This window comes from Macrobrachium rosenbergii, chromosome 5, assembly GCF_040412425.1.
Source record: "Macrobrachium rosenbergii isolate ZJJX-2024 chromosome 5, ASM4041242v1, whole genome shotgun sequence".
In the NCBI taxonomy this organism is placed as follows: Eukaryota; Metazoa; Arthropoda; class Malacostraca; order Decapoda; family Palaemonidae; genus Macrobrachium; species Macrobrachium rosenbergii.
The window spans coordinates 47836529-47861493 of NC_089745.1; the positions used below are offsets into that span (position 1 = coordinate 47836529).

At 34.0% G+C, this 24965-nt stretch overlaps 1 long non-coding RNA gene across 1 annotated transcript in view; it reads left to right on the forward strand.

The window, feature by feature from the left end:
- LOC136839012 (uncharacterized) overlaps nt 1-24965 on the forward strand; it is a 489465-nt gene that overhangs the window by 170852 nt on the left and 293648 nt on the right. Inside the window, exon 2 of the long non-coding RNA XR_010853186.1 lies at nt 23878-23920. This is a non-coding gene — a long non-coding RNA (uncharacterized lncRNA). The remainder of the gene's footprint in view (nt 1-23877; nt 23921-24965) is intronic.

Sequence of the window (24965 nt, forward strand, 5' to 3'; positions counted from 1 at the left end):
AATTATTACTATTACGTTCATCGTCAGCCTCCCAAGAAATGTTGTTACCGTATTAGAGTAATAAAATTGTCATCACAGATTATACATATCTAACCTTTCTTGTTTGTCTTTCCTGTGTTATTCATGAAAACTTATGCTCTCTCTTCTTCCCCTTTTTCATTAATTATTTTTCTATTTATATTATTCCAATTTTTTAATATTGCTTGTATTGTTTTTCACCTCTTTCTTTCTTTTACGGGTCATTTGTCATTTCATCCTTTCCCACGCACCTTTCTCGTCATCCGTTTTTCTGATGTCCTTTTGTTTTTTATGGTTTTTTTTATTTTATATTTTTGTATTTACTTTGACATTTCTTTGTCCATGACTTTTCGTATTCCTTTTTTTTATTTTCTCAAATGCATGCACTCCTTCATTCTCTCTCTCTCTCTCTCTCTCTCTCTCTCTCTCTCTCTCTCTCTCTCTCTCTCTCATTTACCTGTATTTATCGGCCCCTCTCCTCCTCTTGCACTCCATCTCTTGCTTATTATTTTCCTCCTTTTTGTCTCTTCCTCCTCTTACATTCCGCCTTGTCCTCCCCGCGGCCTGGCCATTAATCACCCATAATATGACACAGAGGCCCATTAAATCATGAGACTTAACATCATCAAGATTTAAGTAAAGGAAGCCATCCTTCATCTTCCGTGAATTATGCATAGGAATTCAGTCCTGGCAAGTTTCTGCTTCTTTTTTATTTTTCTAGACGTTTCGAGAAGGATTCCAACTTGCATTCTCTCGTAATGGATGATTCATCATTCCCCTTAAAGATCCATCCCTCGGTTTGTGTATGGGAAACGGCCCGATTATGTTATTTATCACTCGGCGTTATTTATCGCCTTGCATTATTTATTGCTGCATGTATATTTTTCTTAGCTTTTACCTGTCTTGCTAGATTGATTTGTATCTTGGGGAAAGGCGATGGTTGAGATTTGTATATCTTAAATGTAGCCAAGGTCCGGGGTTTGATTATGGTTTGATTTTTATGGAACTCAGAAACGAAGACGGCGGGTTAATTTCATTTTTTTATGTAAGTTGGCAACAGATAAGATAGATTTTTTTTTGCCGTTATTTGCACCTGATTGGATAACAAGGGTATCCACATTTGTGATCTGAGCTTTAACCAATGTTGTCAAAACTTGGATACTTCCAAACCTTTAAATTTGAGCGTGAGTTCCCTTTTGAGGGTAGAATTAAGTTCACTTCCCTTTGCCTGTTTATTTTTGATTCGTGTATATACTTGTTTGTAGCTAATTGTAATTATTCAGATCTGTTTACGATCATAAAAATGTTAATTTCTTTTTCATTATTCCATTTGGCTCTGAAGGTCCATTATACAAATTCTTGGCCTATTGTCTGCTTGCATAACCGTGCATGCTGGGTATGAATGATAATGATAATAGTTGTTAATTTATTTCTAATATAATGTTTTATATATATATATATATATATATATATATATATATATATATATATATATATATATATATATATATATATATGCAGCTAACATTTAGCATTGACATTTCAATGCTAAATGTTAGCTGCTGTATATATATATATATATATATATATATATATATACATACATATATAACATTATATTAGAAATAAATAAAAAATTATTATCATTATCATACATACCAAGTATGCACGGTTATGCAAGCAGACAATAGGCCAAGAATGTGCATAATGGACCTTCAGAGCCAAATGGAATAATGAAAAAGAAATGAACATTTTTATGATCATAAATAGCTTGGAATAATTACAATTAGCTACAAATAAATATATATGAATTTGCGAATAATACACCTATTTTTTTTTTACTACAGTTTCTAACAGAATTGGCGATACGTTTTTGTCGGTCGGTCATATTTACGATTCGCCTTCCCTTTATTCCGTCAAAATGTTGAGGTGTAACTTTGACGCATGATGAAAATAGCTGACCGAAAAGTCTTTATGATGAAATAAAAATAAAAAAGCTTAAAATAAAATTACTCTTGTGCTTTTGGGACGCCCTCCATCCAGCCATGAATAACGTCAGCGAATTGTAAGTTTTTTAGAATTGCAATTTTTTTGGAGTTTTTTCCTCCTGATTTTTTTCTTCGAGCTTTGACGGAATATATGGTTCTTTATTACTACGGAGAAAATGTTGCTGAATTTGTAGTTCCGGGAGCCTTTTCGGTCCTTGTTTAGGGAGAATTTTTTTTTTTATGTTTTTGCTAGAGAATTTTTGCTGAAAAATTTTTTTTGCTGTTTTTGCTGGAGAGAATTTTTTTTTCTAGCGAGGGCAGTTGGTGTTATATTTACGCCCTGAATGTCCCTTCCTTCATGAGACAGTTAAAATTGATCAGGTTGTTTTTGGTCTCTTAAAATTATTTTTTTTCTAATCTGTCTAAATTTTGAACACCACAGATTTATGTCTTTTTTTTATGTTTTCTGTAACGACGTTAGTATCTTAGCTGGAGTATGTACACATACATAAGAAACTTTAACTATATGTCTGGGTATATTTTACATGTGTAGTCAGTTTATGTAGATTTGTACAGGAAAAGTTACTTTTTGATTAATTGTATGTTATAAAATTTGAAAAAAAGTTTTGTTTTTCCGTAAAACGTACACCATATTTTTTTCTTACTCACCGTGAACATTTATGATATTCTACACATTTGTTGCTGATATGCATTGTGAATATTCATTGTAATATTCATCGTGGAAGTTTAAGAAGTTTCTCCGTAATTGACCTTTTTTTCAAGAAAAATGAATTTCTATTGTCTTTTGTTTAATTATGCTACTTGGCTCCGAAGGTTCTTTAATGAAGTTCATGGCCTGTTGCCTGGTTGCATAACAGTGCTTCTTAATTACGAACGATAAAGGTAATGGTATGTAATTTTTGTTGTATGAAATGTGATATAAAGCTGCAAAAATTTAGCATTGGAATGTTAATTTTCGAATAATACCCCAATTTTTTTTTTTACTAGAATTTCTAACAATTGGCGCAATGTTTTTGTTGGTCGATCATATTTACGATTCGCCTTCCCGTTATTCCGTCAAAATGTGGAGGTGTAACTTTGACGCATGATGAAAATAACTGACCGAAAAAAGTCTTTATGATGAAATAAAAAAAAAGCTTAAAATAAAATTCCATTTATGCTTTTGGGGCGCCCTCCATCCAGCCATGAATAACGTCAGCGAATTGTAAGTTTTTAGAATTGCGATTTTTTTTGGACGAATGCTGAGTTTTTTCTCCTGATTTTTTATTTTTATTTTTATTTATTTATTTTTTTGAGCTTTGACGGAATTTATGGTTCTTTATCTCCAATGAGAAAATGTTGCTGAATTTGTAGTTCCGGGAGCCTTTTCGGGCCTTGTTTAGGGAAATTTAAAAACAAAAAAATTTTGTGCTGTTTTTGCTAGAGAATTTTTTTTGTCTAGGGAGGGCAGTTGATGTTATATTTATGCCCTCAACATCCCTTCCAGCATGAGACAGTGAATACATCAGGTTTATTTTGGTCTCTTAAAATTATCTATATTCTAGTCTGTCTTTCAATTTTGAACACCACGTTTATTTTCTTTAAGAAATATTTTCTGTAACGTCGTTTGTGTCTTTAGCTTCAGTATGTATGCATGTATATACATACATAGGAAACTGATTATTTATCTGGGTATATTTTACATAATGCAGTCAGTTTATGTAGACTTGAATAGGAAAAGTTACCTTTTGATTAAGCAGTTTGTTATAAAATAAAAAAAAAATCGTTTTGTTCTTCAGTAAAACGTTACAACAACGACATTTTTGTTTTCTTTCGTATTAGTCGATAACTCGCATATAATACCCACCCACATACTTGTTACTCTTCCTTATGCATTGTAAATTTCATTGTTATGTACTGTACTTCGTAAAAATTTATGGAATGTCTCCATGCGTGACCTTTTTTTAAATAGTAAATTGGGCTTATTCATCTTTGTTCTGAGAGAGAGAGAGAGAGAGAGAGAGAGAGAGAGAGAGAGAGAGAGAGAGAGAGAGAATTCAACACCGCTCTCTGCTCTCTTGAATAATGTAATACCTGACACGTATGTCGATTATTTTCCATTGCAGATTCCATTCCACACCTGAAGCAGTCGGCTCTAAATGCAGAGCCGGACTTTTTTTTCTTTCTTTATTTTTCATGTCGCGTATTCGGAAGCTTCCTGTAGGTGGCGCAGAGGTCGCAAGGCTTTGCATAATTTCTAGTTAGTGCTGAATTGTCAGTTTTCTATGTGGATCTTTTTCAGTTTTAGGGTATATGGAATGCGATAAGAATTTTTTCGAGTTCTAAAAGGGATGTATGGAATTTTGGTTCTGTTTGAATCATAATATATAATTGTTGTTTTTGTTTATTTTTGGTTTTAATGTTTACAAGTTTTAAGGGTTAAAATATTCGGTTTGGTCTGTTTTTGCATATATATATATAATATATATATATATATATATATATATATATATATATATATATATGTATATATATAAATATATATTATATATATATATATATAATATGTATATGTATATAAATATATACGAACTATTTTCACATCACTGTGGCATTTGTTTACTCACTAACATTGAGCCACAAATGTCCTTTGATATCCAATTCGCTCTACCTGGGAAATAATACCTAAGGGGAATTATAATTGATAAGTGATTCGATCCCCAACAGCGACAACCTCCGACTTCAGTGGTGAGTGTATATATATATATATATATATATATATATATATATATATATATATATATATATATATATATATATATATATATATGCTTTTTTTCTATAAAGAGTGACTCTAGAGAAAATAAGACAGCAGTCACGGTCGTCTTCAGAGATTTCGACTACCATATCAGGACTGAACCCCCTTAGTGACAAATTTCAATTCTCACTCTTAAGTCATTAGGTATACGCCACCCTCACCCATTTAAACACCGTGTTACGAAGGTGAAATCTGATCTCTAATCCGGTTTTTAAGCCACAAGGCTGTTCTTGTTTTAGTCCTTTATTTCATATATATATATATATATATATATATATATATATATATATATATATATATATATATATATATATATATATATATATATGTGTGTGTGTGTGTGCATATATATATATGTGTATATATATACATATATATGTGTGTGTATTGCCCCAGAATGTACTGTACATTTATCTACTTTCCCTTGTACTTTCCTCGGAATGGTGTTTACTTTATCTTTGTACATATACATGGCTTTTAGATTTTGTGCATCTTCTGGAACGGAATATATTTGGGTCCCAATTAATCCTCTTGCCATTACAGGAAAACTTAACGAAGTAAACCATGTGAAATTTAAGTTCCATCTTACTTATGTATATTTAATCTTATATCGTCGGACTTTTTTAGATAACACGTTAATGACAATATGTCACATGTTTTAGCTTTGTAGGTAAACGTAAATGAACACGCAATATAAACCATCCATCTCTATTTCGCCTTGGTCTGACACCAACTATTTCTTAGCTAATTACTATGCTGGATGTGTCACAAATTATGATGGATTATTTCTCTACCGTCTGACTACAACAGCCTTTCGAATGGGTAATTAACTTACTTGAACATACCCTTAGGAATCTGGTTTGAATTATAAATGCAAGTGTACGTTCCATTTCGATTGAGTACAGCTGTTCAGTAGAAATAAATAAATATTCCAATGTAATCTTCATGTGAACTTTTCTTGTAAACCGGAAGTGTAAATGGATTTAAGAAGGAAGTTTTATCAAGAAAAAAGTTCGTAGTTTTATTTGTATATCACTTTGTCACTTGTAAGTGTTCTTAAGCATGCCACTCAGACGTCCTTGACACACTCACGACAGACAGAATTGTAAAGTAGCTCTACTCGAAAGGGTAAAGAGCGCCTGGTGGAAAGTCCTCCTAATGGGGATGGTGGGTTTTTATTTTACGTGCTTCAGTCATTAAGTCCCTTTTACCATATATCATAGGTTTTTCTAATTCGAATATCCGACAGTTGGGGGCGGGGAGTTTTAACGCCTACACTGGGCTTTGTAGTGCAGTGGGTAGGTGGTAATAGAGATTAGTTTCACTCTTTGCTTCTTTTTAATCTTTTATTTTTCAGTCAGTCCTCTTTTTTCTTACTTATGTAACTCTCTCCAACTATTGTAACTTATTATTTAAATACAGGCCTTTCAGCCTGTAATAGTAAAGAAAAATTACTCGATTGTCTGGCTAGACTACTTAATAATAACTTCTAATATAAGATTACGTTGAGCTCTGACAACTGTGGTTGTCAGTGCCTTACAAAACAACAATGCAGTCACGCATTAAAAATCAGTTAGTGGGTCTACATCATCCTCATTATTTTTGCTATTCAAGTGCATTCTCTTTATCTAATTTACATTTACAGCGATAGCAACATTTTCTACTATTTTTTGGTGCCATTCACTAGCCATCAAATTTATAGATTTTAGGTTTAAGCACAAATATGAGGTATTGTTGAGTCTCTTAATGTGAAATAGGTGGACATATAATTCATACAATATAATATAATTCAGTACACAAACATATTGCCTTCAAACCCACTCGGCTGGTGTGATTGCAAAAGAAACTCGCATTGATAAATTTGTGTGCATTATTTTTGATAATTGTTTTCTAAAACACTCTATATACATGTTTTACATTTGAAGAAGCGGACTCCTAAAGTAGTGAAGAGCAGACCGAAATTTAATTTTTAAAGATAATCATATGTATGCGTCTTCATAAATAAATTAACTAATTATAAATAACTTTTGCAAGAAGAGTTATGAATATGACTTGATTCGAGTTCGATGTACTTACGTACACTTCCTCAAAAAGTGAAGTGAATCCTCATTAACGGGTACAGATAGGTCTAATATATATTTCCGCAATCGCCTTGTTTGTGTGAATCTTTAAAACAAATGATTTCAAGGCAGGAATCAAAAGTCTGTGGAATGAAAACAGTTTACATGAGGAAGACCTTATCTTTTCCACACCAGATGCTAATAGTTCAGTAGCACTTCCGTTATCAGAGGTTGGACGACATTACGGTCCGCCCAAGATACACGGCTGCATTCGCTGGCTCTTGTCCTAATGGCTATGATTTGTAAGTAATAGTCCTCATATTTTAAGCAAATTGGGGTATTCCTTTTGGGGTCGCACGATTCGCAAACTGTAAACGAAGGCGCATCCATTCTCGCAGATGGACGATTTATAACCTCAGGTGGAGAAATGGATTCAGGCCGGAGGTTCGGGAAGTAATTGTTGCTGCTGGCTATTGTCTTCGTGTTATGTAGCGAGTTCACCGGTGTGGATAAATTGATTGGGGTTTGACGTTGTTTGGGATAATAAAAAACCAGCTTCCCGTCAAGTGGAATGCAGACACCTGCGTAGAGGCAATGTAGCGAAAGAAATTCAGTTATATTTGAAGAGTCGGTGGATCCATTCGCTTGTTTCTCAGGTAGATTTACTGCTTACTCCATTTCTGCTGAAAGGTATTTTCTTTACCGATTAAGGAGAACTATAAAGTTGAAACTCTTGTTGTCGCAAAGATTTTTAAATGGAGTTGGGATGTGTAAGGTCCTACTCAGTCAGACTTAATTCTTGTGACCATACACAAAACCCGTGGATGGTTAGTGCCGTCATTGCACCTCAGGTTGTGCGCTTTAGCCATAACTAAAAGGCTGCACCCATTATCTAACTGTTTATACCTCCAGTCCTACTGTCTTTCTTCAATTTTGCTGTACAGCCTCTCTAACTATTCCGTCTAAGTGCAACTATGGAGGTTTCTCTGAGGTACACCCTAAAATCTCTGTACCTCATCTCATTTATTTTCCAAGTCTCTTTATCTTGCGGCGCTAAATGGAGTACCCGACCTTAACGCTAGGCCATATGACCTAATTTTCAAACATTCCATATCTTGCTGTGCAACCCCCTTTTCATTAACTTAAGCGCTGAACGGCTATCAATATAAAGCAAATAACAGGAAGCCCCTCTAATCATTGGCTCTGTTTAAATTTAAAGGAAGTCAAAATCTTTTGATGACTGATGGTGAGATACACAAATTTAATTGCCTCAGAAGTGAACTTGGGATACATGGCTGCACACAGAGGTTGCTGAGGGTGAGGATAGATTCTTTAATTCTGTAATAAACGAGAACACGTAAATAAATGTAAACATAAACATAAAATAAAATTATGATGACTTTGAAGTATTGGGTGGAACGTTGAAGGACCAAACCTAATAATTCTTGAAACATTTATTTATTAAAAAGATTATTCCCCAATTAAAATTCCAGCCCTCTGCCACGCCTCTATACCTGTCGTGAGTTTTCCTCGAACACCAAAGAGCCCTGGCCAATCACTCGACTTTTTTTCTGCTGAACATATAGGTGTGTCTCCTATCACAATGTACATTTTTTAATTAAAAAAAAAATGTATTTGTTTTTGTCTGATATTTAATATATATATATATATATACATACATATATATATATATATATATATATATATATATATATATATATATATATATATATATATATATATATATATATATATGTATCTTTTTGGTCTTGAAAATAGGACAATTGTGGTCTAGAAACGTTTATGGAATGAAATAAAGTAAATCTGACTACACATCTTTCCTTCTGCCACTGTTGTTTATATATATATATATATATATATATATATATATATATATATATATATATATATATATATAGATATATATATATATATATATATATATATATATATAGATATATATATATATATATATATATATATATATACTGTATATATATATATTATATGTATATACATATATATATTATATATATATATATAATTATGTGAATTTGTTTGTACAAATGACTCTTCAGGTGGTAACTTGTAACGTAATTTACTTGAAAAGTAGGCTTTACTCGTGTTCACTCTGTAGCATAAAATAGAACATGTAAGTAATTCTTGCTTAAGAAGTTATAAACCATAAAAATAACAGTGTTGAATGTATAATTCAGTTGCAGGAAGGTATGTTCTTTTATGAAATTTGCCTGGCCACATACAAAAATCTCATTATACCGTAATTTACGAGTTAATGTAAAGTGAAATTAGTTAGCACTCTATTAAATTTACATAACGTTAACCTTTTATGCTGAAATCTGTGAACGTGTTTTAGAGGGATGACTGTGGAAGGTGTAATGTTTTCCTGTAATGAAGGACAAACACTTTTCATACGAATAATGTAACCGAGGAACTCAAAGCACTTTATCCCTTATTATGTTTAAGCTGTTATCTGAGAAAGAAGAGAGGCCAAGATCTAAAGACTAAAATTCATTTTCATCTGGTTTTTGCGATAAAATATAAATGTTAATAATCTTTATATTCGCTGTTGTAAACATTTGTGAAACATTCGTACTCCATGTCGAAGTTGTATAATTTTATAAGGAATGAGTTGAAGGCTTTGGTTTTTATAATTGCTATCTGACTGGATATATTTATAATTTTTCTGAAGTTCTTGCTAAATGAGGACGACACTTTAATGGCAATGGTATAATATGGAAAGTTTTCATAAAAGTAGGTATTCAGTAGTTGTTTACAATAGTTAATTTGCATTTGGGCACACGTTGAATTTATTATGTACTTATAATTGTTTCCTAGGAAATAATTCAAATGAAGAGTATTTATTCCATAGCATAAACACAAGGAAACGACATTCACCGTTCTGGATTCCCCAGCTGATAGGTGTATGATATTGTCTGAATCAGTTTTTATATGACGGTGAATATGGTTCAACGATATTAGGAATATCTTAAATATTCCTAAGTGCCCAAATTTAGGTTTATGGAAGTTGAAACTCAGTGAAAAAGAAGTAAAGAACATTTACTACGAACTGCAGATTTGAAATTCGTCAAGTTTTATGTCCGAATAACTAAAAATTCTTTAATTTATGAGGAGAGATTATTTTCAACGCCCAGTGGTAACCACTAATGAGATCCTCATTATTAGTAATGCATGTCTGAAAGATTTCACCATTTTTTGAATTTCATTTAGGCCTGTGCCAGACGATCTTTCAGTATTTTTATCATGATTTTTTATTTCACTCACATTTAATCTTGACACTCGTCCACTTCTGGACTGTAACGAAATTCTTATATCGTGATTATATTCAGTATGTTTATTTAATTATTAAATGAAGATTTTAACCGTTATCAGATTAACATAATTAACGTTTTTAGGGATGTTAATTGATGTTAGCATTTTACACTCTCTCTCTCTCTCTCTCTCTCTCTCTCTCTTCTCTCTCTCTCTCTCTCTCTCTCTCTCTCTCTCTCATATGTGTGTGTGTGTGTTTGTGAGTAAATATATTTTGTGTATATTATGTACGTAAATATATATATTAAATAAAATGTGTGGATGTTTGTTGGAGAGAGAGAGAGAGAGAGAGAGAGAGAGAGAGAGAGAGAGAGAGAGAGAGAGAGAGAGAGAGAGACTCTATCCCGGAGACTTGCCCTTCCAGTTCACGCTCCAATAGAGTGTCTGGAAGCATTTGCGACGCGTCGTGTGGCTGGAAAATCTTACTCGGGCGACGTTTTCCTCCCGAGGGACTGGGTAGGAGGGTGCCCTGGGATCAAGGGTGGACGGGATGGGGAAGAGGCAAGTCAGTAAAAGGGGACTTTGGAGCTTAAGATGAAACTGTCAGCAGCAGCTTCAAAATAACCTTCTGGTTTTCCCACTTACTGTGTGGACGTATGCACTTGCGCGTGCACGCTGTGTGTGTGTGCGCGCGCGCCCGTGAGGGTACGTATATGTAGCCTGTATGTGTGCGGCTTTGTATTGGAAAGCCCAATGAGTGCTTAAGCTACATGGAAACCTTGCCCTGTTTTAAATTAATGTATTATGGGACTGCTTTAGTCACTCGTTTCCCTCATTTCAGTGTTATTGTATCACTTCTTTTATTTCTTTTAGTTTAAATTATTTGTCTTAATTATGGTAGAAAGGTTTGCTAGAATTTTGTTGCTATGTTATAATATTGTGTTATGCAAACTGTGAGCGCGTATCCATCTGCCTTTCCTTTTCATATTAGGTTTTAAGAGTGGTTTATAAGCCAAAATTTCTCTGCAAAACTAAAAGAAAAAGGCATAAAAATTGCTTTAAAAAGAGTATGCTTTTTTAGTTCCCAGTTTTACGGATGATATTCTTTCTAGTTAATTTTGGTGGGATTTTGCCGAAACAATTTTTGGTTGTCTTGATTGTTTTTTTTCTTCGTGCACAGTTTTTTATCCTGATTACCAGGTCTTGGTCTTTTATTGACGGCAGCTTTGGCTGAACATAAGTACATAGACTTTGGCACGACGCAACTGGATTGGGTAATTATGTTGTAGAGTTTGTAAAAGAGATGCTTGCTAAGCTATTGTGGGATTCCTATAGAAGCGGAACTTCTGTAATTATCTTATACTGCACCCATAACGCTTTATCGTAATGCGCTTGTTATTACGCCAGAATGGCATATACCCATATAGCAATGGCTGTTATGCCATTACTTACTTTTATTTAAATATCAAGATTTTCGTACTATATATAAACGTCGCAAAGCCGCATCAAACAAATCATGCTTTCGTTGACTTTACGGGTGGCAGTGACCTGTCATTGGAACATCTTTTCCATAATCTGGCATTAAAAATTGACTTTCAATCAGCGATGAAATGTTGGTAGAATGTGCTGCCTTATTTGTTTTCCAGTGCAAAATATCGGCCAGAGTACGGTTTTGGAAGGACCAGTTGTAAGCCATTGCCTTGATAAATCCCAGACAGCTCACTGATAGATGCATTTTAAAGCGAGTGTTTCGCGTTCCTGTAATGAATATGCAAGAATTTAGTGATATCTAAACGCTTCAGTGTGAATAATAGTTGACAGTGTTTTAAGATAAAAAAGAGAAAATACTGCGTTGCAGCATAATACCGTGTGTACTTAGTAACAGAGAGACCCAGGCAGAAACGCTGGCTGTTACTTATGGTTATGCAAATTAGCAGAAAGAGAATGTGCTTTTCTGGCAGCTGTACGTGCATGAATCACGTAGAATTTAGGCTAAACGTTATATAAAAAGAAAACACTGGTCGTGAGAGGAAGCTCGCATGCAGTAATTATTAGTCTCCTTAATATTGTGCAGATATGTATCGCCACCTTTAGGACATTACATTTAGAACTTTTTTTAGGCCTTCGTTCAGACCTTTTCTTGCATGGAAATGTTGCAGAGAAGTTAGCTGTTCATTAGATGACGTCCATGCCTTTGTTGCTTAAGAAGTATGACCAATGCTTAAAAGAATTCAGGAACATTAATAAGATTGGGAGAGACTGATACCATTTCTCAAGGCCAAAGTTAACCAGTAAAATCCTGCTGTTAAAATAGTAATTGTTTATTACCTCCAAAATAAATTCTATATCTTTTGGAGGTAATAACCGAAAATTTTATAAAATCAGACATTTGTGCCTGAGAGATTCCAACTTTTGCCTTGAGAACTTCCTTTCTTAACCAGTTTTCTTTATTTTAATATAACATTACGATACATCTTCCTACCACAGGGCTGGGCTATCAGGGAAGAGAGCAACTTTAGACATTGTAACCTTCTCGGGATTGTCCATGAGAGCGTTTTCGCCGATTTGCTGTCAAGAGGCTTGAAAGCTTCTGCTTTATGAACTTGAGCCTTTGAATCTGTGACAAGGGGCCGGGGTGTTATTTATAAGTCTTCTTGGAATACTTAGACCATTTTGTGAGCGAACGTTATCGTGGAAGCCAGATTGGCCCTATCAATATCTGAAAATTAGTTCTTCATGTAGCGACTATGGATTATCGGAGGTCGCTATGTAACAGATTTCAACTTGCTTTTGATTAATTTTGTAACAGAAAAACGGAACATCTCAGATGAATAGTTACATTAAGGTAATTACCCGTAAGATTAGATAAATCATACCTAATTTCTTTTCATGAAGCACACATCTGAGCTAAAACATATTTGAATTTACAGATTTCAACTTGCTTTTGATTAATTTTATAACAGAAAAACGGAACATCTCAGATGAATAGTTACATTAGGGTAATTACCCGTAAGATTAGATAAATCATACCTTATTTCTTTTCATGAAGCACACATCTGAGCTAAAACATATTTGAATTTTCATTGTGGTAGAAATGGTGAAAATGAAGAAAATATCTTCTCTCTTATCTCAGTGAGATTTGTGCGAATTTGTGGTTATTGTTGGCGTGTTTTGAAGTCCACCTTTGTACACGAAGGAAAAGTTGTATGCTTGTGCGATATACGAGTATGTAAGTTGTCCCTTAGTGTGGCTTAGAGAAGTGGCAAAAAATTACAAAACCATGACGAGGATTGTTTTTTTTTTTCTATATAACGACGTGTCGAATGATGAATGATGAAGAACTGAAAATGACCATAACTGGATGTTGAAGCAAAATAAAGAGAGAAATAAATGAAAGGGTGACTGTCATCCATTCCTTGACGAATGAACTTCTGCAAACTCAGGACAGCGTTAACTAACATTAAGTTTATCGGGTGTTAATGTTTGGTGTACAGCAGTGGCAGTAACAGCATCAGCAACAGCAACAGCACGTATCTCAACATCAGCAACATCGTTGAGCAAATCCTACATTTTATCGCGACGCTAGCTTGTGTATCCATTCAAAGCTGTCGTTTCTGGCCCAGAGCTATACATACAAGACGCCATATTGTGTTTCCGGAGTGAATGTAAACGACTCCACACCCTCCCCACCCCCACCCGGACACCCCCTCCCCAAAAAATCTGGCACGTTTCCATAATGTGCTTTTCGGAGTAAAATGCAATGGTGCTGTCGACGGACAGAATTGGATGACTTAACCTTCAGGCTTTTCCAGGACGTTGCTTGCGCTCTTGCTTGCTTGCTTGCTTGCTTGTTTTTCACTTTCTTGGATTTATTGTGTTTTTATATGCATATTTTTCTTAAATTTGTTTTTTATTGAGTGAGTTTTTTTTCATGGATGTACATTTGCTTATGTTATTTTCCCCTATGTCATATTCATTATTTTTTTTATTTTCCTTTATATCATTATTTTTTATTTTCATTTGTCATATTCATTATTTTTTATTTTCCTTTATGTCATATTCGTTATTTTTTTACTTTCCTTTATGTAAAATTCATAATTTTTATAATGTTTTTTAATGTTCTATATTGTTTATACGCGTTTTAATATGTTTTTTGTTTTTTTACAACCATTTCTGTTATGATGTTATATATTAATAGCAACAACAGCCTTCGCTGAATGCATATTTCTAGCTCACATGAGGACTCGTGCCAAATAGGGTGCCAAGATGCTCGAGCAGACTACATACAGGAAAGAGAAATAGTAAAGAAGGCTGAGTTAAGATGTGAAGCTCTTACTCCGATGTTCCATATATGTCCTTCCAGCTCTTGGTTATGAGGGAAGAGGAAAGGGCCTCTTAGCGAAATGATGTTTCAGATGTCTCCCTTTCTTTCTCTCTTCTACTTTATTTTCAGTTTTTTTTTTTTTTTTTTTTTTTTTTTGCAGTTTTGTTATTTTCGGTAAGGAGCAGTCACACCCTCCTCCCCAACAACCTTTCCGCCCTTTATCCGCCATGTTGGAAGATCTTTCTTTTGCCCTGTCTATCTTTTCGAACACTCGGTAAGATTGTTTATATATATGTTGTGGAATTTGTGTGATTCACAGAATGTTTGAGCACCAGTGTGATAGAATGTTTAAAAAAGGTATTAACAGTGAATAGGAAAATATTTAAAAAAAATGAATTATGCACTTTTTACAGTTAAAAGAGAATGCTCCATTATTCTATTTATGTTATGTAAATGTGCACATTGTTATAAATCGTTGTGGTATATGGTTTCAAAAGTTGCTCTTTATCTCACCATCATTTTCTTACTTAAAATTACATTGCTCATTTCTCCAGATTTTTTGGCCTCTTTTCAGTTATTTAATTTTTCATGCAGATTCCACTAGCTTTCACGTATTTCTTATTCGATTATTCATACGTTCGTGTTTTTATATTTCATTTAGGATATTGACTCGTCATTCTTTCACATAAAAAATTAGTTTGCAAGATTGAATCTCTATATGAACAAACAGGGATCTTAAAGTTTTGAATTCAGGAATACTTAAAACGCAAGTGGTACAAAATGAATTGGTACGAAACAGTATTCCTTCACCTAAGACACATTTGCATGCTAACTACTTATAATGATAATAAGAATTCCAGTGATTCCATTCCCTCTCTCATATATTTCTCTTTCGATTATTTTATTCATTCTCGTAATTTAAGTCTGCGTATCCATGGTGTCCATAGTTTCTTTTCGAGCATTTTTCAGTCATATGGAATTCAGCGAACTTAGAATATTTCAGTCTCATATGTAATTCGGCGAACTTAGAATCTTTCAGTCTCGTATGCAATTTAGCGAACTTAGAATCTTTCAGTCTCGTATGTAATTCAGCGAACTCAGAATCTTTCAGTCTCGTATGTAATTCAGCGGACTTAGAATCTTTCAGTCTCGTATGTAATTCAGCGAACTTAGAGTCTTTCAGTCTCGTATGCAGTTCAACGAACTTAGAATCTTTCAGTCTTTTATGTAATTCAGCGAACCTAGAATCTTTCAGTCTCGTATGTAATTCAGCGACCTTAGAATCTTTCAGTCTTGTATGTAATTCAGCGAACTTAGAATCTTTCAATCTCGTATGCAATTCAACGAACTTAGAATCTTTCAGTCTCGTATGCAGTTCAGCGAACTTAGAATCTTTCAGCCTCGTATGTAATTCAGCGAACTTAGAATCTTCCAATCTCGTATGTAATTCAGCGAACTTAGAATCTTTCAGTCTCGTATGTAATTCAGCGAACTTAGAATCTTTCAGTCTCGTATGTAATTCAGCGAACTTAGAATCTTTCAGTCTCGTATGTAATTCAGCGAACTTAGAATCTTTCAACCTCGTAGTAATTCAGCGAACTTAGAATCTTTCAGTCTCGTATGTAATTTAGCGAACTTAGAATCTTTCAATCTCGTATGTAATTCAGCGAACTTAGAATCTTTCAGTCTTTTATGTAATTCAGCGAACTTAGAATCTTTCAATCTCGTATGTAATTCAGCGAACTTAGAATCTTCCAATCTCGTATGTAATTCAGCGAACTTAGAATCTTTCAGTCTCGTATGTAATTCAGCGAACTTAGAATCTTTCAATCTCGTATGTAATTCAGCGAACTTAGAATCTTTCAATCTCGTATGTAATTCAGCGAACTTAGAATCTTTCAATCTCGTATGCATTTCAGCGAACTTAGAATCATTCAATCTCATATGCAATTCAACGAACTTAGAATCTTTCAGTCTCGTATGTATTTCAGCGAACTTAAAATCTTTTAATCTCGTATGTAATTCAGCGAACTTAGAATCTTTCAGTGTCATAAGTAATTCAGCGAACTTAGAATCTTTCAGTCTCGTATGTAATTCAGCGAACTTAGAATCTTTCAGTCTCGTATGTAATTCAGCGAACTTAGAATCTTTCAGTCTCGTATGCAATTCAACGAACTTAGAATCTTTCAGTCTCGTATGCAGTTCATCGAACTTAGAATCTTTCAGCCTCGTATGTAATTCAGCGAACTTAGAATCTTCCAATCTCGTATGTAATTCAGCGAACTTAGAATCTTTCAGTCTCGTATGTAATTCAGCGAACTTAGAATCTTTCAGTCTCGTATGTAATTCAGCGAACTTAGAATCTTTCAACCTCGTAGTAATTCAGCGAACTTAGAATCTTTCAGTCTCGTATGTAATTTAGCGAACTTAGAATCTTTCAATCTCGTATGTAATTCAGCGAACTTAGAATCTTTCAGTCTTTTATGTAATTCAGCGAACTTAGAATCTTTCAATCTCGTATGTAATTCAGCGAACTTAGAATCTTCCAATCTCGTATGTAATTCAGCGAACTTAGAATCTTTCAGTCTCATATGTAATTCAGCGAACTTAGAATCTTTCAGTCTCGTATGTAATTCAGCGAACTTAGAATCTTTCAATCTCGTATGTAATTCAGCGAACTTAGAATCTTTCAATCTCGTATGTATTTCAGCGAACTTAGAATCATTCAATCTCATATGCAATTCAACGAACTTAGAATCTTTCAGTCTCGTATGTATTTCAGCGAACTTAAAATCTTTTAATCTCGTATGTAATTCAGCGAACTTAGAATCTTTCAGTGTCATAAGTAATTCAGCGAACTTAGAATCTTTCAGTCTCGTATGTAATTCAGCGAACTTAGAATCTTTCAGTCTCGTATGTAATTCAGCGAACTTAGAATCTTTCAGTCTCGTATGTATTTCAGCGAAATTAGAATCATTCAATCTCGTATGTAATTCAGCGAACTTAGAATCTTTCAATCTCATATGTAATTCAGCGAAACTGAAAATCCTATACTACATTCAGCAATTCTTCCAGACTCCCTGGGCTTTCTTTTTCTTAAAAGAAAATGCCCAGTTATTGTAATTACATTCAATGTAAATGTGCACATTGTTATAAATCGTTGAGGTATGTGGTTTAAAAAAATTTAGCTGTTTATCTTACTATCATTTTCCTACTTACAAATGCAGTTATTTTATTTTCATTTAGATTCCATCATCATACTTTTTCTCATTTTTTTTATATTTTGTTTGATATATTTCTGTTTTCATTATTCCACCCCCTATTATATTTATTCCTTTACTCTCTCTCTCTCTCTCTCTCTCTCTCTCTCTCTCTCTCTCTCTCTCTCTCTCTCTCTCTCGACCTGCAAATTTCTCTTCTTTGGTTCACAGCCTCTAGAATACGTTTATGAGGTTGTATCTGTCTGTGGACAAACAATAGTTTTATATTTTTGGATTTCGAATATACTTACAGCAGAGGTGATACACACTAAAGTGATACAGGCAAGCATTCCTTCATCTAAGAGACATTTGGATGCTGAATAATAATAATAATAATAATAATAATAATAGTCATATATTTCTCTGCCGATTATTTCATTCATTCTCATATTTTGAAACTGAGTATCCATGGTGTCCATAGTTTCTTCTCGAACATTTTTTGATCTCATATTTCATTCAGGAAATCTTACAATCTCATGCTTCATTCAGCAATTCTTCCAGACCCCCTGGGCTTTTTTTTTTTTTTTTTTTTTTTTTATGCAGGGGCAGAGGCCACCGTTCCAGATGGGATGACTTGGGATTCAAGAGACCTCATGTCCAAATAGAAAGGAGTTGTCCCGTCGCACTGCAATAAGATTCACTGGTACTTGCGTCACCGGACCCTCCAGGATCTTAAACGAAATAGAAGCAGTAGATGAATCTCTCTCTCTCTCTCTCTCTCTCTCTCTCTGGTATATGAACTTCACTCTCTCTGAGAGTTGAGTTCATATACCGCGTCGCTCTAGTTCAGGTAGTTTGTTTCGAACGATTATCATCAAATTTTATTAACGAGTTTGACATGATTAAATTGCATTAGCTGTCTTTTCTGTTAGAATTACATTGCATTAATTTTTTTATAAGAATTGCATTGCATTAGCATTTTGTAAGGATTACATTACATTAACTTTTTATATGAGAATTACATTGCATTTACTTTTTATAAGACTTGTATTGCATTAACATTGTATAAGAATTACATTATATAAACTTTTTACGTAAGAATTATATTGCATTAACTGGTTTTCTACAAGAATATTCTTTTCACATATAATCAACGGATGACGTTAAAGTGTAGTTTGAAAAGCAGTTTGTTTAGAAAACAGTATTCTAGTTTCTGGAAGGTAAAATATATGTTTTATAATAACTATTTTTATTCTCACTATTGCATAATTAAACTAAATTATAGACTCCCGGCAGTCAGATATAAGTGATATTCACAAGTACTTTTGCACTTCCAAAATATGAATATTGACGAACCTTTGCCTATTGTGAGAGAGTCATTACAAGAGCCTATTTGCAATTGCAGAGAGTAAATAGAGTTGAGATTGGATATTATGAAAATGGGAGACCATCATTCCGGCTTTCGCGTTTGGCCTTTTGTGCAGAACTCGACTCCATGTGGATTTCTTTTTTCTGTGGTTCCATTTAGCTGAAGGGCTAGTTTCATGAAACATATATATATATATATATATATATATATATATATATATATATATATATATATATATATATATATATATATATATATATATACCGGGTGTTTCTGAAATTAGAGGACCCCCTCCACAGAACAAATGGAAAGTTATGAAGTTTTCTGCTATAGCATGTCTCCAAGTACATTATTTTAAGTTTCTATTAAGCTGTTTTTCATTTTACATTTCTTGTATTTTCAGACTGAGTGACGGATTTAGATACAACCATGGCTAACGACTCGGAGGAAATCAGACGGATTGACCGAATCCGGGCTATAACCTACAGAGAGGCCAGGGATGCTGGCGCATCCTTCATTTCACGTTCCTGGATAGCTAAATACATTAAAAGAGATGAATCCTTTGTTAAAAGAAACTGGAACCAAAATCCATATGACTGTCATCGCGAAAAGAGTGAGAATCTTGGAAGGCCTGAAGTTCTTTTTCAGGAGTCAAAAGACACCATTACTGAGGCAGTGGGTAGACCAAGAAAATCTTTACGTAAATTGGCGCTTGAACTAGAAACAAAAAGGGGAAAGAAGAGTTATAGTGCTGTATATCATGAGTTGAAAAAATGTGGTATCATGCTATTTCATGTTATCAGCAACCCCAACATCACTGTGGTTCATTTCTTAAAGATTGGGATGAAGCTGACTTTCTCCATGTTGCCGCATCAGATGAATTCTTCATTTACACAGTCAGGAAGCCATTGCACAGTCATTAAGCCAAATCATAAAAATGACATCATTTGGGCTGCAAAGTTGGATGATATCAGCGATGACGTGCGCTATCGCCAAGTTGTGAAATTTCGTGAATGTTTGGGAATTTTTCTGTTTCACAGCCAAACGGTTAATGTGGATCATCAAAGAAAAAGGACAGTCATGGAATGGCGAATACTTCAGAGAAGCTGTGCTGACTGGTGGAGTATTTCCTTTCCTCAAAGATCCTGAAAATGTGTTATCTGCTGAAGAAGTCACATTTTTGCATAATAAGGCACCATGTTTCAAGGCACTTCAGACACAGGAGGTGCTTCAAAACAGTGGTATCGATTTCTTCTCGTCAAGTGAATTTCCAGATAGCTCCCCTGACCTTAATGTGTGTGAAAACATTGGTAGTATCTTAAAGGATCGTGTTGAAGCGCACACAGTGAACTATGATGGTATACGAAGCCTCGACGACCTGCGAAGAGAGGTGACCGAAGTGCCCAGGGAAATGGAGTTTAAGTCTCAGCTTTTTTGCGATTTGCCGAAATCATACCCCTCAAGAATGCAGGCTGTGGTCCAGGCAGATGGAGGCCACACAAAATATGAAATACTCAGAGAGAAACTTAAATAAATACCTGTTCTGAATTACTTTTGTTTTTGTCCATATCAATTTTAGTTTATGCTGTAGAGGGGGGGGGGCGCTCTAATTTCGAAACACCCTGTGTATATACATATATACTGTATATATATATATATATATGTATGTATATATACATATGTATATATTATATTTATATTTATATATAATATATATACAGATGTATTTACATATACTGTATATATATATATACATACAGTATATATATTATAAATTATATATATATATATATATATATATATATATATATATATATATATATATATATATATATATATATATATTGTTGTGAGTTTGTGTGATTTTTTCAGATAATTACTGGCACATATGCGGATCAATGCATATGAAACTATTATATTCCTATTCCGGAATTTGTCATGGACAAGTTATGATTCCTGTATATTTGAACAGATGATATGAGGCGGTTATAACAGGCATATTTGTGAATGAACCCCCGTTTTGTAAAATTATTAGTAGGAGATATAAGCAAGTGATTGGCAGATCATTATATAAGTCGAATTTTAACAATAAATTTGTACCATTACTTGGTATAACCATGGCATAAATTACGTTTTGAGAAAAAATGACAAGTGGCCCAATGATATCTTTCCTTCTCTGTTTTCTTTTACTTTTCTAACAGCACTAAAGAATTTTTGCAAAATCGAAGGTTAATATTTGCTCAAACACTTCATATTTTTCGCTCTTTTAGGAAATGGCAGGGGGAATAGGATACCACTGCTGGACACTGTTTTTGAATGATGATAGGTGCTGGTAGATCAGAGGGTCCCCACCCCCCTCCCACTGCTCTGTTCCCAAATTAATACATTTTTTTCTGCTTTTTCATTAAAAGAGAATTAGAACCTCATATTTGTATATGGAAATGAAGCTTCCCTTCACTCGCTGTTGTTGGGTAGGGAGTTCATTACACGGGCTTCGACAGCGCGGATCAAGTTAGTGTTTACATGGGAACAGATTTTTCCAATCATTTTATAAGCTGCGCTGGGAAGTGGTAGGGGATTTCATTTTATACGGTATCGGTTTTTTTTATATTTTGTATTTTTTCGGGGACTTTTGCCCTTTTATTTTAGTGATTTTATAAAGACATATTACATGATATCGCTGCAATTTCTGTGTCCAACATTTTTGTCTGTTTCCCAACATTACTGTTTTAAAAGGAGAGTTTAGAGACTGGATCGCAAAATTATGCTATTTCTTGTGGGTAAATTTGTGTTATATATTTTTATATGAATATATTCCATCGCTAATTCCTCTTTGGTAATGAATAAGCGTTAAATATGAATATAATTCCAATAATTCTTGGCCTCGCCTGAAAGAGAAATGTTGCAGCTAACACTGAGAATACTACATAATACACCACATATGTGTCAATTTTTTGCCCTTTTTACGTTACAAAATCCCAAAATTGACAAAAAAAAGAGAGAAAAAAAGATTGGGCTAATATGCCTGCAAAAGGATGGTATGATTCTTTAGGAAATCCATAAACAGTGGCAAGCTCACTTGTTGTTCTTAAGTAGTAACCATGTTTTCAGTTTAGACAATTAAGTCCATCTTCTTATTAGTATTAATGAAACTAGAAACAGGTTATTTCTTCACGAAATTTAATTTTTTAATTTCTATGCAACGTATTTCTTTTATAATTTTTTTATCCACAAAAATCGTCCCAAACGTAGCTTTCCCGAAAATTTTCCCTCCCTGAAGGGATTGGCCCCAACCGCCCCCTCCCACCTCCAGTCGTCTCTTTGTGGCTTGTAGATACATTTAGGGATCCCGGGAGGTAGATTGTCTATCTCTTTGTGTATGCGATGCAGCGTGAAAGCAAGACTAGGGGAGTGTGTGTGTTAGCGATCCCCATTGTTTCTCTCTCTCTCTCTCTCTCTCTCTCTCTCTCTCTCTCTCTCTCTCTCTCTCTGTCTTTGTTTGATTTCATGGTGCTATTCCTTCATTTTTTGCAACGGTTTTTGTTCCTGCAGTTGCGTTTCCAGTTAGGTTTGGTTTGCATTTTCACAGTTGTTTTAAAGTTATAGAATTAGTTTCTTCTAAAACTTTTGCTTTGTAGTTCTCACGACAGGCGAAGTGCAACTTGCATCTGTGTGCTCTGATGAAGATGGTAAAATTTCGTGTTATATCCTTTTATTTTAGAATTCTAACTTAAAATTAGGGAGTTTTTACTATTTTAGTTCGGTTAACCGCAGGGTATAACTAATTTTTGAGTCATCAGGATAAAAAAATTGTTTTGATGAAATGTAAATACCAATGATTTTACATATATCTCGTCAGGTACAGCTAATTTTTTATAAACCTTAAGGTACAACTGATTTTATAATGATTCGTCAGATACAGCCAGTTTCTCATGGTTTATAACGTGTAACTTTCAGTTGTTGATAGCTCAAAAGGATTCATAAGGTTAATATATATATATATATATATATATATATATATATATATATATATATATATATATATATATATATATATATATATATATATATATATATATATATATATATATATATATATATATACATACATATCTTCATATGTAGAATCTACTAGTCACTTTTACCAGATACATATTATGTAATTGTAATAGTTACAATGCCCTCTTAACTTCTCGAATTCTTCTGGCTTTTTTGGATATGCCTGTCACTACGAAGCCGTAGATCCAAGCGCAAGAAATTGAAGAGACTGCGATGCCCGGTCGCGGGAAACGAACCCGCGTCACCATAATCACAAGGCGGTCACGTTGCCGACCGGTCTCTTCAATTTCTTGCGCTTGTATCTTACGGCTTCTTAGAGACAAGCATATTCAAAAAAGCGCGAAGAATTCGAGAAGTTAAGAGGGCATTGTGGCTATTACAATTACATATATATATTTTTTTTTGTGTGTATCACAGGTATAACTTCTCACAGAATACAGCTCATATTTTTGTAATATTTACAAGGTGCATCTGTCGGATGTTTCGCACGGAAGAACTTATGTTTACATGTGACCATTTATAATCTGCTTTTGTTTCTGCTTAATGATTAACTCTGCGAGGCATTGTTGCATGATGTTGATAAATCTTGTAAGAGTTATGTAGGGTTTTTTAGGTACATTTCAGAATCTTTTGCATTTTCTCTAAAAATTTCTTATTTTGCCTTTATACCGCATGCCAACATGAAAAGCATCCTCAAGAACATGAACAAACATTCCGAAGTAATATTTATTTATTACACCTCTCTTTCAGATCATCGAGATGGTTTCTAGTCTAGACGTCTCAGGTGTTAGTGGTAAGTTTGGCTTTTTTTTTTCTGGTGTATTGCAATCAGGCCTAGGCATACCTCACAATACGTGATCTGTAATATCGTGAGCTGTTTCAAGTTTTGCGGGTGTGAGAATCCCCATTATTTACAAAAACGAATATAGTATATATTTCATCATCATCATCATCATCATCATCAGTATCTAAGAATTCTTCATCTTCTAAGATTAATCCCTTCCGGGGTCGCTGTTTTTTTAACGAGCCTCTGCCAAGGGCCTTCCTGACTCCAACACTGCCTATTTATCCGGGCTTGGGAAAATACAGAATATATTTTGATATTTTTGCTTAGATTAGATAACTCTAATTACCTTTAGTGGAATGCATGCAACTGAATGGTAACTTACACTTTAGAAAAATTGTTTTTGTGTATCATCCATATAAATTCATGTCATCATTACATCAATTATGAACTCATACCATTTACAGTCGTTGTCTGAAAGGCTTCTTGCATGTCGGCTGCACGTTTTAATGTATGAAATTGTAGCTCCTTTCACGCAGTCGTGTGGTTACGTGTTTTTTTTTATTATCCTTGTGCTGATAATAAGAATGAACGTTTTCAGTATACAGAGTAAGTTCCGGAACACTATTTATTATATTCTTATCCTGATTTTCTTTGAATAATACTAACCACTTAGTAACAATACCAGTAATGAATATCCTTTACTTAAATGACAGTTGTTTGTGTTATTCCCTTCTGTTGTCTGTTGGTATTATAATTGTTGAACAATCCATAATTTACAATATATTAAATCCATTTCTTCACCCCATTAAATATTCGGATAACGCTTTTCTTAAACATTCATAGAACGTTAGCGTTTAAGTGATTCCATTTCGGAAATATGTCATTCCTTTACTCTTAAAGAGGAACTTCACTCTTCAGCTCGCTCCAGATGAACCACTTTAGCCACTGGTAATTGGGTTAGATAATTAGAGAAGGATCAGAATAAGGGAATAAGGTTGGGATTGGAGACGTTTCTTGGATATTCGCCAGTGAGGCATGGAGTGAAATATTT